Source organism: Microtus pennsylvanicus, chromosome 13, assembly GCF_037038515.1.
Source record: "Microtus pennsylvanicus isolate mMicPen1 chromosome 13, mMicPen1.hap1, whole genome shotgun sequence".
Lineage (NCBI taxonomy): Eukaryota > Metazoa > Chordata > Mammalia > Rodentia > Cricetidae > Microtus > Microtus pennsylvanicus.
Genome location: NC_134591.1, coordinates 58,559,577 through 58,566,205, shown reverse-complemented (window position 1 = coordinate 58,566,205; position 6,629 = coordinate 58,559,577).

The following is a 6,629-nucleotide window of genomic DNA, read 5'->3' as shown; positions in this document are numbered from 1 at the left end:
GCCGCCTTTCTGGTCTGCCCTGCACCTACTCTGTGCCCTTCAGACTTAAGATACCCACCGCCACCTGCTGAGGGCGTGTCCTGATCACTGAGTAGATGTTCTCATTCATCTCCCAGAAAAGCACCGTAGCTCTGCTTTTACATGCAGGAAAATCTTAGACACACTCTGCCCTCGTCCAACAGGTTCATGAACCCAGATGTTGATGTGGCTGGGCCCAGAAGCCCGGTATCTTTGCAACAACTTAGTTCCAGGGTCGTTGCCATATCCCCCAATTAAAAAAAAGAAGTGTTATTAGGATATGTGGTTGGGGTGGGATGCCTGTCCCATAGCACTCATGGGGGTCGAAGGACCTTGAAGTTCATTCTCTCCTCCTTTGTGTGGGTTCTAGGGACAGATGTCCAGTCGCCAGGCTTCTGTGGCAAGTCCCTTTACCCACAGAACCATCTCACAGGCTATGTTCCAACTTCTAAAGAAATAAGAAATCCTAATTTTTATTTGGAGTCCAACTCAAACATTAAAAACTATTTTCAATTGAGTCACTATTAGCCTAACAAAACACGGAAGCCAGATGTGACTTTCAGGCTATCAGCTGTAGATCTGTGCTCCTGCCAAGTCAAGAAGGGCCTGAAAGGGCAGGAAGGAAGCCAGGTACCCTTTCCTGGTCTCACCTGGAGCCAGAGCTGTCAGGTTGGAGCCAGAGAGCCCCAGATCTGTCCTGTATGCAGGCTCCATCTAGGCTCTCAGGCCTGCAAGCATACACTCAGTACATCCTGTTGTTTGTCTGTGGTTGGCTGTGCAAAGCAAGAATATCCATTGGAAAACTGGATTCTCGGGTAAATAAAAAACAATCTAGCCTGTGCATAAATGGGTTAATATCCAGAAGACAGATAATGTAACATAAATGTACTCACAATGACATCTATGGAGGTCAAAACAAAATGTGCCTGGAATCCCGAGCTTCCCCAGTCTCAATCGAGCAACTCCAGAAAACGGAATACTGGCACTGTATACCAGGTACCAGGCTGGCCTTGAACGCAGAGATCTGCCTACCTCTGCCTCCAGAGTGCTGGGTTTAAAGGTGTGTGCTGCCACCATCAGGTGATACCCAGCAGTTTAAATATGAGATCATGTTGAGGGAGGAGGTAGATTGCAGATTTTGGAACAGATTAAATGGGATCCAGTTTGTATTTTAGAAAGATGGCTGGCTGCAAATGGAGCTGCTGGAGTTGGCTGGATGTGGTGCGTGTCTAACCCCAGCAGTCTGGATGCTGGAAGTTACTTTGGGCAAGAGCAGGTAGAGGGGTCAGGGAAAGGAGCGAAGATGAGGAAACACGGAGGCAGGGGGAGCTCGACAGGAGGCATTAAATCTGAACTAAGTAATAATGAGAATGGTGTAGATAAGACTTAGGAAATAGGATGTAGAAATTGTAAGTGAAGAGGACCAAGGAACCGGAAACGGAAGATTCGAGACTCTGACCACTGTGTGAACTGTGGGACCACTCTGTCACGGGAAACACCAGGAGAGGAACAGACTTGTGAAGGAAGCTGTTCGGTAAATGGTTTGTGTTGTTCACGGAACATCCAAACAGTAGTCACCTCCCCTAGCACAGAAAGAAGTCTGAGGGGATAACAGATTTGAGAGCTGACAGTAATATAGACGTTCTTTAGACTCATGAGGGGAAATGAGAAGGAAGGGCTGCAAGGCAAGTGATTTCTGCCCATGATCCTTGTCGCCAAGTTCCTCTCCTGCGTGCCAAATTCAGCAAAGCTTGAAAATACAAGTCAGAGTGAGTTCTGTCCTCCATGAGGCATGGTGAGAGGGTTCTGGGCTCCAGGGTAGGCAGGGGGGCTAGGCTGAAACTTGTAAAGCTGCCGCTGGGGGTGGAGGGCGGGGGGGGGGGGGGGGGGGGGGGGGGGGGGGGCAGGCAGTGCCGAGCTGCAGTGGTAAGCTCCAACCACCAGATGGAGCCTCAGTATCTTGGTGCCAGATTTCACATCCCAACAAACACTCCCAGACTGACCCGTTAGGAGGAAGGTAGCTCTGTCATCAACGGAGGCCAAAAAGTTTTCTTTATTTAAAAAAGAGGAGAAGCCAGGCGATGGTGGCACATGCCTTTAATCCCAGCACTCGAATGGGGGGGGGGGGCAGGCAAATCTCTGTGAGTTCCAAGACAGCCAGGGATAAACAGTGAAACCCTGTCTGAGAGAGAGAGAGAGAGGAGAGAGAGAGAGAGAGAGAGAGAGAGGAGAGAGAGAGAGAGAGAGAGAGAGAGAGAGAGGAGAACCTTGGAAAAGAATAAGTCAAGTATGTCAAATGAGAGTTCGTGTATATCTAAGTATGCATACTATGTGCAAATTATTAATAAATATCCTGTGTACATGTCTTATAAATGTGTCTGTGCCTGTTGTGCTCCTCCGTTTTCCAGGGGTATCTGAGTATGTATCTCTGTGTACCCCAAGCCTCCATCCGAGTGCATGTATCTCACAAAACAGTCCGTAAGAAACTGTCACCTGTATGCTTTACAAAATGCAAAACCCTTGTCCCTGAAGCAGAAGGCGTCAGATCTGAAACCCTGGTGTTACACAGCTTTTCTGATCTCTGAAGAAGCAGAAGCAGATTGTAGAGTGTGCCTCTCCCCAGAACAACTAAGCAAAATCATCACTTGTCAGATGACCTCCTATGGGTAGCTAACCCCGGTCATTCATGTCCGGGGAGGGGGAGCCCTTCCAAAGAGCCCCTTAATAGACCAGGGAACTTCTATCCATCCACTTATTTCTTTAATAGGCATTTGTTGGCTGCCTGACATGTACCAAGGAACATACTAGATACACTTTCCACTTCTTTAAACTTTTTTTTTCCTGTTGGTTTTTCGAGACAAGGTTTCTCTGTGTAGCTTTGGAGCCTGTCCTGGAACTCACTCTGTAGGCCAGACTGGCCTCAAACTCACAGCGATCCACCTGCCTCTGCCTCCCATGTGCTGGGACTAAAGGTGTGCACCACCTCCGCCCAGCTTAGACTTCTTTTCTTAAAGATTCATTTATTATTTTGTGTGGGTAGGTGTTTTGTCAGCATGGATGTCTGTGCATCACATGGGTGCAGTACCTGTGGAGGCCAGAAGAGGGTGTCAGCTCACCCAGATTTGGAGTTACAGATGTGTTGTTCCTTCCATGTGGGTGCTGGGAATGGAACTTGGCTCCTCTGGAAAAGCAATCAGTGCTCTTAGCCTCTGAGCCATCTCTCCAGCCCCTCTTTTAGACTTCTTGGACATGACTCACAGAGCAGGAAAGGAAAAGTAATCGCGAGTCCTAGAGTGCCAGCTAGCTAGTGTGTTTAGTTCCTGGAGTGGGAACCGCATAGAGCCCAGAAGTGTTTTCAGTAGGGGAGGGGCACGGCCCAGGGCATAAAGTCACTCAACAGAGTTGGAAATGGATCACAAGAGTGAGGAACTCAGGTCACCTGTTTGAGGTTTGTTGCCAGGGCCTACTCAGTGCAACCTAGGTCATGTTAGGTGGTTTTGCTTGTTTGTTTTTGTTTGTTCGAGACAGGGTTTCTCAGTGTAGCCCTGGCTGTTCTAGAACTCATTCTGTAGATCAAGATGGCCTTGAACTCATAGAGATCCACCTGCCTCTGCCTTCCAAGTGCGGGTGCTACCACTGCCCGTCCCCTTTAGGGATTATTAAAATAGATTGCTGGAGTTTACTGCAGAGTTGCTGATTCACTGGGTCTGAGGTAGAGTTCAAGAACTGGCATTTCTAACAAGTCCCCAAACACAGTCATTGGTGTTGGTGAACAAGGCACCACACTTTGAGCCTTATGTTTATGAAGAAGATAGTAAGAAAACTTAAAGTGGGGCTGGAGAGATGGCTCAGTGGTTAAGAGCATTGCCTGCTCTTCCAAAGGTCCTGAGTTCAATTCCCAGCAACCACATGGGGGCTCACAACCATCTGTAATGAGGTCTGGTGCCCTCTTCTGGCCTGCAGGCATACACACAGACAGAATATTGTATACATAATAAATAAATAAATAAATAAATAAATAAATAAATAAATAAATAATATTTTTTAAAAAAGAAAACTTAAAGTGATGAGAAAGGGGTGTCATGTGCTTTCTGAGATACCTGCTCGATGTCTTTCATGGTGAGCATTTATGGATTATAAGTAGAAACACTCAGGCTTTGGTGTAGTGTTTCATGCCTGTAATCCAGGACTTGCAGAAAGGTCGTGAGTTCTAGGCTAGCCTGAGCTACATAGTGACACACTGTTTCATAGGCAAAAGTAAAACAAAAACAAACAAAAAAAAAGCCTCAAGAAAACTGGCAAGTTTTAAAGTTGAAGAATGTGGCTGCAGAATCCAGGAGGACGAGCGGATGAGCCTGGGATGGTGGAAGAGACGTGGTTAACTGCAGCCTTCCTGATGCTGCGACCCTTCGACATGGTTCCTCATGCTGAGGTGATCCCCTACCATAGAATTATGTTTGTTGCTACATCGTAACTGTAATTTTGTAATTTTGCTACTGTTATGAGTCATAATGCAAACATGTGTTTTCAGATGGTTTTAGGAGACCCCTATGAAAGGGTTCAACCCCCCCCCCAAAGGGTCAAGACCCACAGATTGAGAACCACTGTCCTAAGGGATCATCCTGTTGGCACCTGCATGTGTGGTTTTGGATTTCTAATCAAATTGACAGACTGTGGAGGACACACTCGGGAGTAACAGAGGCAAAAGGTCATTGGACTTGGGAAGGGGATGAACTTGCCTTTGAAGAACGTAGACAGAGGGCTGATGAGAGGGTTCAACAGGTAAAGCCACGTGGTACCAAGCCTGATGACCTGAGTTCAATTCCCAGAACCCACATGATAAAAAGAGAGAACCAAGCCCCTCAAGTTGTCCTCTGACCACCACAGATATACATGTGCACACGTGTATACAAAATTTAAAAAATAATAAAGACAAGAAAAGACAGAAGCTGCTCTGAACACGTACAACTGGCATTAAGAGTAGGAATGATTGCCGGCACTCAGGAGGCAGAGGCAGGTGGATCTCTTTGAATTTGAGGCTAGCCTGGTCTACAGAGCGAGTTCCAGGACAACAACCAGAGCTATGCAGAGAAATTTTATTTCAAAAAAAAAAGAGAGAGAGAGAGAGAGAGAGAGAAAGAAGAAAAGGAATGATCAGAGAAGGTGAAGATGAAAGGGAAAACAGAGTTAAGAGGAGGAGGTGGCAAGAAAGAGTGAGGGAAGCCAAAGACAGCCGGCCCATCCCAAGCCTGTTGGAAGAACCTAGACATCATCCTCATGGTTTCCGGGCTTTTCCCACAGAAGTCCACCAGCTGTGAGCTATGCACCGACATCTATATCAGAGACTGATTTCAGATGTCTCGTGAGTGAGGTAGAGAGTAGAGGACGGAGGACGTTGCCGTAGACTCACAGATGTGAATAACACATATGCAAGCTCACACCAGATCTTAGCTCTGTCCTGAGGAGGAAGGCTACACAACTGCCCTGTCTACTCCCTCCGCCCTCCTAGCTTCTGGCTCTGGCCTCTGGAAAACTCTTGGTTGCTAGCAAGGCTCCATCCTTTCCTCACTGCTCCCACCCCTCTCCCTGCCAGAAACCAAGTCTGAGCTCTGTACTAGCCAGGTGCATTCTGGGATACTCACCTAGAACATACATCAGGCCGGTCAATGATCTAACCTCTCAATGGCCTTACACCTTTTCCTTCTCTAGAAAGGAACAAAAGAAAACAACAGCTCCTCTCCACCCTCCCTTCCTTTCTGTTGCAGCTGCAGAAACAGTTTGGAGAAGAAGCCAGACTTGCCCAGAATTACACAGCCACTCAAGAGCGAGACTAAACTGTAAAGTCCCGGATCCGAGACAGAAAAGAATAATGATCCTGAGCCCGGAAGGAGGCTGGAGAAGGGCCTCCTCAGCACTGCCCTGAGCTAGCTCTTCGACCTTAGCCAGTAAGTTATCCAGCCTCTCTGTGCCTTGTCCCTCACCTGAAAGTGGGGATGATGAGGGACTTGGTGTGGTAGGCAACTCAGTATTCACGTTGTGTGGTGAATGTGCACGTGATTATTTCTATCCCCCCCACCCTGTTTGTGGCCTAAAAAAAAACTTCCTTCTGCTTTTAAAATTCTCATTGTCCTTAGTGTTTCTCCCACTTGCCTTTCCATCTCCACTTCTCGGGACAGAAGGGTTGAATTTGGGGAGAAAAGAAGACGAGTTGACGGTAGAGAGATTAGGACATGCTTGACAGACATTGCCTACCATGGTAACACACTCACACACAGACTGTGCACAAGTGTAACACGGCACCCCTTCCACCCAGCGTCAGTTAACCGTCTCCGTGTCACAGATTCACAGGCAGCCCAGGCTCCCATGGCTTCAGAAATACTTTGGTCCCTTCTGAGATGGAGCTCTGGATAGGTCGTGTCTATAATACCCAAGGATTCTGGCTTGGCGTTGAGGGTTACCATCTCAGGAAGTCAGAGAGAAGCAGACACACCTTCAGTGGTTTTGATCCAAAGCCATGAGGGGGAGACTGTAACCTAACCTCCTACACACATGCATGTTGACACAAGTGTGCACATGAACTGATAGGCTCGAGTTCGCAGCTCACCAGTGTC